Here is an 11695-nt window from a genome sequence, read left to right on the forward strand (position 1 = left end):
CAAAGTCTACAGGCTCCCCTGTCCCCGCCCCGATCGCTTTGCTCTCCGAATTCTTCTGTTTCGCGCTCGCCGAAACTTTTTTCCGTCCTCGCCGGAAGCCTGTTCGTAGGCTAGCGTTGCACTTTCGTCCTGCGTGGCAGACATGTCTAACACCTTTTGACCAATTGTATGTGTTGTTGTTTCTTCCAATGAAAATGCGTTGTGATCGTGTCCTCTGAGATTATTTTACTAGGGGAGGGGACCGTGTTTGCTAGGTGAACGCTCGAAACTTATCGATTGTGACTTGTGACTTTTATGTTTTGTCGGATCTTTCTGCATGTTCCGAAACACATTTACAGCTGCCTTTGAAGCTTAATATTGTTGGTAAGAAGCTTTGTGAAGTGTAGTGTATTGTATAATGTTGTCTGTAGTAATGGAGTGAGTAATAATTGCTCAATTTTACGAAGCCATTTCGACATGTTCATCTGCAATCTAAGTATTGTTGATCGTGTTGCTTTCAAGCGGCACGAACTAAGCTGGCACTAGTTTATATAGTCCACACTGTTGTGTTTTGCATTTTGCAATTAGGATCTATCGTGCTATTAAACTGCGTAGTATCATTTGCCTTCGATCGTCACGGGCATAAAGAAACGCTGTCATGCCGTCAAAGCAAATTTTCACTCAGCTTATTTCCACCTTTATCACCAAATGCCACCAAATACACAGCTTAGATGGATAGAAAATTCTATAGAGTAAAGCAAAAGCAGTAGTTTCGAAATAAAGTGCAGGATTGCGAGGATTGAAATTGATTACAGTTCAAGAAATTTGAGTTTAGTTCAGGATGTCAAGAAATCAAGTTTACAATTCTTGTGACAGTTTGAACTTTCGAGCCTTTATTTTGTCTGATATTTCTTTTCTTCTATCAGTATTGGCAATGATTTCCAACGATTTTAAAGTAAGCAAAACTCCTGGGTACAATCATGAAAACAAATGCACAATACATTTCCCTGAATATTCCCTACCAAGCACAGTAATTTACGTTTAGCTAAGGGCTGGTTCACACTTTGACATAAGCATAAGCATAAACATAAGAAAAATATGTGTGAACCGTGGTTACATAAGCATAAGCATAAGGATGGCCATTGCGCAGGCGCAGTTCACCTCTCAGGAATCAAAGATGGCGGATAACAAAGTCGAAATTGGATTGTTGCTACTGTTAAGCCGTAGAAATGGAAGAAGATTGCTTAACCTGTCAAAACAATGGAACTAACCTCTCTATTATCATTCGAACGCGTATTACTTTCCATTCTCTAATCCAACCTCCTTTGCTACATCACTCCAAGCCAAACATTTTCTTGTTTTTGTCTTTAAAGTCTGCTGAGTTTTTGTCGTACAAACAAGGATAATTGCGGACAGGTTCCGCCAACTTTTCGTTCACCTGTGTCGCCATGTTTTCAGCTGACAGATTCTGACAGAGCAGGCCTGGATTTTATTTTTGTGTATTCTGCTGACAAGAAAACTCTTTATGCTTACGTTTATGCTTACGTATGCCCGTTTCACGCTCAAGTATTCACAACATAAGCATCAGGCTAGCATAAGCATAAGAAAATGGAAAAAGTTCCATTCCTTGTGCTCATGCTTATGCTTATGCTTATGCTTATGTAACCCTGGCTCACACATATTTTTCTTATGCTTATGTTTATGCTTATGCTTATGTGAAAGTGTGAACCAACCTTAAATGTAAATTAAAATAGGTCACCATGCATGCTTGCAAAAGAGATATGATGTACCAGTATTACACCATTTTGCCAGTTCTAGTACTATTCATTTACCTCATCACTCCACATTACATTTTGCAGTGGCTGGAAGGTACAGTTTAATTTTTTGATGACCCTTGATAGGCATACATGAAGTTTTGAGCATAAGGAAGAATGTAATAAACAACTTGTGGAAAAGAATTTAAAATAATCCAAATGACATAGAATCAAAACGTTCCTCACATTGCTGGATTTCAAAGTCATAATTTGTGTCCACGAGTAATGATTTTGTTTGCATGCTATTGAATAAATGTAAAATTCTGCACTCGAAGGGTTAGCAATGTAGTACTAAGGAATCACCTTAGTTGTAAGCAGTAAAGGTTAGGGTTGTTAGTCCTTCTTTTCTTCTGTTGTTGACTGGCATCCTTTAAGCTGTTTGTTACGAAGCAATGTTTTGCAGACACGTACATGTAGTGCATAAAGTCATCATGTGACACTGCTTCAAGAAGTACTTGCCCAGGTTTCCATTTCTATGCGGCTATTCCATTAATTAGTACCAGGAGGGATACATGCCAATGCCTTGTCATGTCTTCATTAGGTGGCATTGCCATTATCTCTTTGTGCCAGCTCTTGTGTCCGGAACATTATCATTCTTGTTATCTTCTGGAGAATTTTTTCTTATTTTTGGATACTTGGGTTGTTTGCTCTTTTAATGTGTAAAGAAGGGGAAAACGGTTTGTTTATCTACTTGTATTTTTATTCTCAAGGATGTCTTTTATCACTTGGTAAATATGATGTAGTTCTCACCAGCCAAACTTTGCCACTAGAGATTCAGTCTGTTCTGTTTTGGTTTCACTGTCAGTTGAAATAGACTTTAAAAAACCTAGGTCTTGATAAGATAGTCTTACTCTTGCAGTTGTTTCTGATTGAATTTTTCTTTTCTTTTAAATTTCCCTTTACCGAGGAACAGCTTTTATTCTACAAGCCTGTATGTTATTTTAAAACAGTCAATTTAACTTAAAATATAATTGCATTTGTGTGATTTTGTGTTTATTAATAATGCTTTGAATTTCTATTTTGCAGTAATGGATGAGCATCATGGGTTGGATGAGGGAAAACATGCACAAACTGAAGAAAGTCTTAGCAGAGAAGGGACTAGGGATGGTGAGCATCAGCCCTTACTATTATATGTATCAGTTGCCATGTGTTGATAACTTTTTTAGAGTTGTGTCTTGCCAAAATAATTTCATTTTTTTTGGTACCTGTACATAAATGGGTCTTAAGGTGGCTGAACACAGTTTTTGATACCTGTGTTTCATTCACCTTTTTCTCCAAAACCCTTGATCTCACAGTTGCCAAAAATGGCAGCAAGGAAGTTAACAACACAAACTTTGATTTTTTGATGGTTAAGCTGATGTATGTGCCATTGCCATGGCAACACTAAAAATAAACAGGCCTTTAATATCGGTTTTGTTTATTTGTAGAAAATCTAGTCATTAGATTTTCTTTATAATTTGCATGCAACAAGCTTGTAACAATTCTCACAAGTTAACACCATTTTGCTAATAATTTAACAGAGAGATCTTTAATTATCCCTTGTTGAAGGTTCACTGGAATATCTAGAATTTCCTTTATTAAAGTTCAATAATTTTCAATACTCCAGTTACTTATTTCCTAAAGTATTTTCGTGCCAAATTTCGTGAAATTCTAATGAGTGGCTTTCAAGAAATTGGCGTATTTCCGAGAGTGCAAATTTTCATTGAATCGCAATTTTTTTACTTACTACGCATGCGCTGCATTTAACTGGGTTCTTTCGGTAACAAAGAAAAAGCTAAGAATTGCTGGGTTCTTTGCATCGTTACCTTGTCTAACATATCTTTGTGATAAAAGACTAAAGTCATCAATACACTACTGCGTTCAATTATAGAGAAAAATAGCACAGATACTGTGGGTGTTGAGTAAATAAAATGATCGCTCTCTTGACGGCATGTTTGTTTTTTGCAATCCTTGTGCATGTGCTGAATTGTATCAGCAAAAACGCTTGCGAAAACTGTGTTCGGCCACCTTAATTGTAATGGCAGCACTTTCTGGCAGAATTTTAGGGTTTATGTCTTTATATTATGCTTCAATATCTGGTTAGCTTATGAGTTTTTTCTTGTGCACTAAATACTCCAGCAGTACTAAGAAGAACATTGCAAACCAAATGTGTTAGAGAAAGCCAACTTATAGTTTTGGCTATTATTTTTCAAAACACATCTTTTCTGAACCTGGATAAATTAGCCAGTTTCTAGTATTTAATTCCTTTTCATCCCTGCTATGAAGGCTTAAAATTTAGCACAGGGAGTGTTTAGTGGATGGAGTTTCAAAATCTTAAGTAAGAAGTGGTTGTACAGTACCACTTTAGTGCATAGCTTAATATCCTTGTGTATCCATTAAACTAGTCAACAACCCATTGTCCCCACTACAACAAAATAATTTTGTTTTTAAAATTGATATGAAATAAAATTCTCAATTTGCCGGTAGTTTGGGAGGTTGTGTGGTGTATTATAGGTTAAGGTACAGATGTATGGCAGTTATACAAGCAATTTTTGCTGCGTGTTACACAGAAGATATTTGCATATCATATGTAGTTACTTAAGCATTTGTCGCAGTGCACATATTTTTTCTATTCTTTGTTGTGACTCTTGTTTCAAACCCTAAAAACTGTGAACAAGACGGCCTGTAGAAAGTTGAGCTTTCTGTGTTAGCAAATAACAACCTTAACTTTTGAAGCGCCATTTACAAAGTAACCAACAGCACTTAAATGACAAAACTGGTAAACCATACATGTACAATTTCCCCTACTGTATTCTACATGACTGTATACTTACAGCCTGCAAAACACTCATTTTCTTTCCTGCAATGGTTTGGGGCACAACAAACATAAATGAATTAAGAGCGGTCGAGGAGTCGAAGGGGCAGAGTAAAGAAGCTGCAAAGCTCTTAGAATGAGCTTGATGGCTATTAATGCAGTGTTCGACACTAACTTTCTTTCTAATTTGCCCTTTGGGTAACTAGTTCTGCTTTTGTTTGTTCCCCATGTGTCTTTTTAGTTGCCTACTTAGTAGACTTTTGTTACCCATTAGCACTCATTAGGAAATTTCAACTTGCAGAAATGCTCAACTTTATTTTATAAACTTGCCTTCTTGTTTTGGTGTTGCAACAGTGATTCATTGTGTGATTAATCAGTCATAGAGCACATCCCTCGCAAGATTTTAAAAATCCATGAACTGTGCCCACACATTTTGATGAGACTCCACTTTTCTGACAAATAGACCCACTGAAGCACTTTATTGGTCAAATACGACGAACCAGCTGTCATGAATGAAAACTTAATTCATGCCCTGAAGCACATGATCATCATTAATATTATTGTTAAATATTATCGGTATTATCTTTTTTACTGGTAGTGTTGTTGTCAAAATAATGGGGTCCAGTTAAACACCAGTATGCCAGAATAAAAAATATTATCCCCAGTAAATGGAATTAAGTAACATTATCACTGAGTGAAAGTTAAAATATTTCCCAAAATTTCTTAGCCAACACTTCAAAGCCCCAAAATTTATGTTGCAAACTTTGGCATGGGCAAGTGTGCCCAGAATAACTGCAGAGCCACCTTAAGTAATGATGAAATGGAATCAATAAAAAAACCATGATAAGAATGGTGTTGGGCTTGACTTTTCAAAATTACAGAAAAACTCAAATTGCATCCAGGGCCCTCCAGATCACAGTTTTCATGCAACATACATTTAAATAGAAACGAATTGTTAGCCAAATTAACTTTAACTAAAACTGACAGACGCTTTTTAAAAATAAAGTGGTTTGCCATTAAACAGTTAAAAAACAGTCCCTTTATATTCCTTATGTGGAAACATAAAGAATAAAGAGGGTCTGTCAAACACAACTTGATACAACACCACCACCACCCACATATGGTACTCTCCCATGTAGATGTGGAAGGAAAACAACTTGTTTTCAACTCTAAGCGGAATTGGAGTTTGTAAGCCCTGACAGTTGTTCAGATTGTTTTCTTTGAGTTAATGACGATAAATTGATTAACACCAAATTAATTCAGAGAGCACTCAACAAGCAAATTGATGACATTTTGTTGGGTTCTTCATTAGGCTGTTGTTTCTCTTATCATGACAGAACTCAAAAATGATATTGTTCGTAAAATGCTTGACAGTGGCCTTATAAATGAGTAGTTTTATGGATGTAATCGTATCTATAACAAAATTCTCAATCGTGATTGGTTCTCCACGCACCTATTTGTCACATAATCACCACGTGATCACGTGGGTGTCCAATTACAGGTATCCTATTTGAACTTTTTGTAATTGGATACCTATAATAATTGAATATCTATAATAATTATAGGTATCCAATTATTGGATACCCACGTGATTTTCATGTCAATTACGCACGCTTTAATGGCTTCCTTCGCAATGTTTCCTTCAGTTTTCAACACTTGTGAAAAGTGGTACAGGCATTTTCGCTCAAAAAAACTTTCCCAAAAGACATTTTTAACTCCAAAATTTGTTATAGATACAATCTATCAGTAACTGGACCTCCTGTTGTACAATTCAGGGAATAATCATGCTCGTAATTTCAAATCGGCCTCGCGCTTTCCGCTCGTCCTATTTTGAAATTACTCATGCTATTTCTCCCTGAATTGTTCTCCACTTGGTCCAATTATTATTACTTATTTTGATGATATGCTGTCGATGGACAAATCAAATAAATCCGACATGTTTTACGGTCAACAAATTGGAAGATGGCATGGTCCATTTCCTGGACATTTCTCTGAAAAGAACATCCATTGACATTTATAGGAAGCACACAAACACTGGACAGTATGTCTTGTTCTCTAGTCATGAACGTTGGCCTCGGAAAATTGCTTGACTCTCTCTTTCAGAAACAAACAACAATGATTAAAATGTTCCTATTAGGGAACGGCTTTCCTAAATCTGTGGCTCTGTGGTTCAGAACCTACAATCGTGGACAGAAGTCCTTGGGACACTTATATAATTTAACAAATTGTATGTGTTTTACTACTGAAGTTTGAAAAAAGCACTGCTTTCCTTTTAGAGATGCATTACTGTTCCCCCTCCCCACCCCATACAATGTTTTAAATCAGAAGAAATTACAGGTAATAGTTTTCAACATTGTATGGGGGTGGGTGGTGGGGGACGCGTTTAGGCAGGTGGAGTTGTATTCACATCTGCAATGTGTGCAAAAGTGCCAAAAGTGCCAAAAGTGCAAATTTGTCCCTATACTTTTGTCCTTGATTGTAGAACATCTTATCCCAATAACAACAAGACTATGAGTTTTAGGGATTTTAAATTCTAATTTGGGGTTTGGGACTGGCACTAGTTTTGCTAGCCTAATGATATAAATTGCTCTTAACCAGCAAACCAAGCTCTGTTAAAAACTGATTTCAGTTTCATTATGTAGTGTGGTGCTTTGGGCCCAAAACATCAGCCTGAAAACGGTCCCTGTAAGTTGACAAGCCCTTAAGTAGCCAGGAAGATTCAAGAAATGGGCCCCTTCGCAGAAAGTGTCAGTTTTCCACAATATTGTGGTATCTATTAATGAAGTAAATCCCTCTCCATATTTTTAATAGCCTGGCCAAACCATACCTGGAGGCATTAGATGATATGATGGATGAGGAGGAAGGGGAGTTAGAAGAACATGATGATGAAGAAAAAGAACAAGGACAAGAGGATCAAGAAGAACAAGCGGAAGGGCAAGAAGAATGTGACAATGATGATGAAGACCTCTACAGAGGTTAATAGAGGATGAGTTTAGTGACAGTGATGTAGAATAATCAGTATTTTGTAGACTTTTTAAATTTTTGTCAGTATTTCTTTCACAGATGTATTAATAATTAATAATTAAGTAAATAGAGGATGAGTCTGAAATTGTTTTGATTGTTCTACATTTACAACAGCTTATTCAAATTAACCCAAACTCAAAGGCTGAAGAAAATATGTCATTACATTTTTGTTTACTAAATGAACCACAAATCACTGTGTTGTCTGTGAATAGTTTTGTTGGGTCTAGATTTAAGGGACAAAATAGTGACGGAACATTTCATCTTTGTTATAAACACCCATTCACAGTCGTGCATGACTAACTGTGGCCACCCTCCTTGGTTTTCTGGTTAAGGTTACAGTATACCTTCAGATCGGCAATTTTCTTCAAATTTCGATTTTTGGTTCAAAGTAATGGTCGAAGAGTAATCTCTAATTTCTGAAAACAAAATTGAAAAAAACTCAATATTGGCGGAGAAATGGAGGTTTTACGTTACGGCCCGAAGTAAAAGTTCCCTCTTGATTGACAGCCCTCTAACGTGTACGCAATCAACCGAGACTACTTTCGCGGGAATATATGGATACAACGAATTGGCTGGCTACTCAGATCCAAGCATTTTTCGTATTAGATGTAATTCTATTAAGTTACAAGTAAACATGGACCACGGAAAACTCTGTTTACCAGTTCGAAAAAGCGAAGAACGAATGAAAACACATCAATGAGTGAAGAAGCGAAAGTTGGCCTCGCGGATGAAGCTATAGCTATCGTATCAAGCGGGCAAAAAGATCGAGTCAAGAGTAGAGAAAGATTCTGTAAAAATTTGGGAACTCGACAGCTATAACAGCGACGTGTACATTGACTCTTTTGTTGAGTCCGATACCGATGAATCGCCCAACTCATTGCGATCCATTGGAATATTATCCATGCACATTTGCTCCGCCGCGCTTTCTTTTGTTCAGTTTGTTCTCGTCGCCCAGCCACTCTAGCGTTCGTATCCTTTTTCGTCTTCCCCATTTTGCCAGACCAGCTTCAAGAAAAACCGAGCTACAGAAAAATTATCTCTCCGCCTTGAGCGCATTACGAAACACAAGGGTTTTTTCGAGATTCACGCGTAAATTTCACCGCGAGTTAATGGTAGTAAATTTTCCAAGCGCTGATTGGCTCTGTGATCTGAGAACCCAGTCGAAGGCGTTTGTGGGCGGAGTTTGTTTGCGAAGCAAGAGATTTTTCTTAGCGCTGTTTTCTCGAATAAATTTTTTTGCTTGAAGCAGACACTTTAAGGTTACAGTATACCTTCGGGTCGGCAATTTTCTTCAAATTTGGATTTTTGAGTCAAAATAGTGGTCGAAGAATAATCTCTAATTTCTGAAAAAAAAATTGAAAAAGGTTAAATATTGGCGGAGAAATGGCGGTTTTACGTTTTCACCGGAAGTAAAAGTTTACCTCTTGATTGACAGCCCTATGGCGCGTATGCAATCAACCGAGACGATTTTCGCGGGAATTACCTATATGGATGTCACGAATTGACTGCTCAGTTGATCAGCATTGTTGTTCTGACTACCCAGCATTTTTGGTATTAGGCGTGTCTCTATTATGTTATAAGTAAACATAGACCACGTTTAAACCATGGACCAGTTCGAAAAAGCGAAAACAGCGAAGAACGAATGAAAATACATCAACGAGTGAAGAAGCGAAAGTTCGCCACGCGGATGAAGCTATAGTTATCGTATAAGGCGTGCAAATATTCGTGGTAAGAGAAAAGAAAGGTTCTGTAAAAATTTCGGAACTTGACAGCAATAACAGGGATGCTGACAGAGACTCTCCTGATGAGTCCGATATCGACGAATCGTCGGACTCATTGAGACCATTTGAAATATTATCCATGCACAGTTGCCCACACACAGTTGCTCTCCGCGCTTTCTTGTGTTTGTTTCCTTCGCTCAGCCACTCTAGCGTTCGTATCCGTTTTCAGTCTTCCCCATTTTGCCAGACCAGCTTCAAGAAAAACTGAGCTACAGAAAAATTATCTATCTCTCTGCCTTCGGTTCCTTGAGCGCATTGCGAAACACAAGAGTTTTTTAGAGATTCGCGCGTAAATTTCACCAGGAGGTTAACGGTAGTAAACTTTCCCTGCCCTGATTGGCTTAGTTATCTGAGAACCCAGTTGAAGGCGTTTGTGGGCGGAGTTTGTTTGCGAAGCAGAAAATTTTTCTTAGCGCTGTTTTCTCGAATAAATTTTTTCACTTGAAGCAGACACTTTAAAGAGTTATAACTCAAAGGGAATTTGTTCGATTGCTCTTAAATTTGGACAGTGACTAGTTTAACATATAAACTACAAAAGCGTGTCTGGGAATTGTTAATTTCGAAATACTTTTTCTTCGAGAGCGATTTTTGTACGATCACTCCACATTCTTTTAATCCTATTTCGAAAATGTTCTGTAACTTTTTACTGCAATTGAATATGCCAAAACGCAGACACGTGTTTTAAGCGCTTTGGGCCCTGAAACCGAGGAAAAAATTAAATTGGCGAAAAACGAAATTCGCTTTGACTTGTAGCTTTCGAAAGGTGATTCGGGCGCTCGCATTTAGTGGTCGTGAAAAATTCGGCAATTCATTTTCTTTCAAAATTCTTGGTGTAGTTTGATAGCCAGCTCCATAAGCTTTAATTTGATATAGGGGTTTAGGTATCTACAGCTTAAACTACACGCGCTACATCGCTTGCGCGCGAGACACCCCTGAAGGTATACTGTAACCTTAAAGAGTTACAACTCAAAGGGGATTTGTTTGATTGCCCTCAAATTTGAACAGTAGCTAGATTAACATATAAAAAACAGAAACGTGTCTGGGAATTGTTTATTTCGAAATATTTTTTCTCCGAGAGCAATTTTTGTACGATCACTTCACATTTTTTAAATCCTATTTTGAAAATGTTCTGTAACTTTTTACTGCAATTGAATGTGGCAAAACGCAGACACACTTTTTTAGCGCTTTTTGTCCTGAAACCGAGGAAAAAAACAAAATTCGCTTTGACTTGTAGCTTCCAAAAGGTTAGGGCGCTCGCATTTAGTGGCCGTGAAAAAATCGGCACTTCATTTTATTTCAAAATTTTTGGTATGGTTTGTTAGCCAGCTCTATAAGCTTTAATTTGATATGGGGGTTTAGGTATCTGCAGCTTAAACCGGACGCGCTACATCGCTTGGACGTGAGACACCCGTGAAAGTATACGGTAACCTTAAGAGCCCAATGACCGATTTATGCGCGCGCTCGCGCGCGTTGCTAAGGAGGTGAAATTTCACTTCCAGTTACTTACGTCAGCCTGAGCGAAGAAAATAAAAACAACTCAATATCTTGCAAATTCGCTTACATTTTAGATGCTTTTTTTCTCCGTGTTTCACAAATGCAAGATAAAAAAAGTGCAAGTAAAGACAAATAAGAGAAAAACAGAAAAACAGAGCAAACGAAAGAGAAAAACTAATTCCGTGCCACAATGTTTGATCGTACTGAAGTGCGCTGTTAGTGCGCTGTTAGTGAAGTGCGCACGTGCTGATAGGGTAACTTCCAATAATATCGGGCGCACGTCCGGTTTTTTTAAATGGTAAAGGAAACGCGGTTTTTCATTAAATCTAGCCTTTTTCGACGAGTTTCACTTAAAGCCAACTTTGGAAACATAGCTATGCATTCCTTTTTCGAAATTATACTTTTTTCTGAAAATTACGAATTTTTCAATATTTTGAAATTCTCCTGAAATCTTACCTTGTAGAAATGAAACAAAATCTATGCATAGCGTAATGAGGATTAAATTTAAAACATTAAATCAATGAAAAAAATCCCGATAAAGTAATTTTCCAGGGAGCCTTTGCATTTTTTCAGTATTAGTCACACGACCGAGGGCGTGGCCTGGTGACGTCATCATTGGTGTTACTGATCATGAAAAAGTTAAAACACATGAAATAACTCTGTACTAACTAAAAATGATGAGGTTATATGAGAATAAATTTTCTTCAGCAACGGCTCGAAAAGATCAGCTAATGGTCCCTTAAAGTAAGCTAATCAAAATGCATGAACAAGGTACGGTGACCACTGTAAATGCAATGATAAGTATTATA

At 37.5% G+C, this 11695-nt stretch overlaps 1 long non-coding RNA gene across 1 annotated transcript; it reads left to right on the forward strand.

Moving 5' to 3' along the window:
• Nucleotides 1–290: 290 nt before the first annotated feature.
• LOC145503191 (uncharacterized) lies at nucleotides 291–10928 on the forward strand. The gene is made up of 5 exons (XR_014051446.1): nucleotides 291–363; nucleotides 2820–2900; nucleotides 4059–4110; nucleotides 7399–7943; nucleotides 10827–10928. It is a non-coding gene; the product is annotated as an uncharacterized LOC145503191 (long non-coding RNA).
• The last annotated feature ends 767 nt before the right edge of the window (nucleotides 10929–11695 follow it).

Source organism: Orbicella franksi, chromosome 11 (genome assembly GCF_964199315.1).
Source record: "Orbicella franksi chromosome 11, jaOrbFran1.1, whole genome shotgun sequence".
NCBI lineage: Eukaryota > Metazoa > Cnidaria > Anthozoa > Scleractinia > Merulinidae > Orbicella > Orbicella franksi.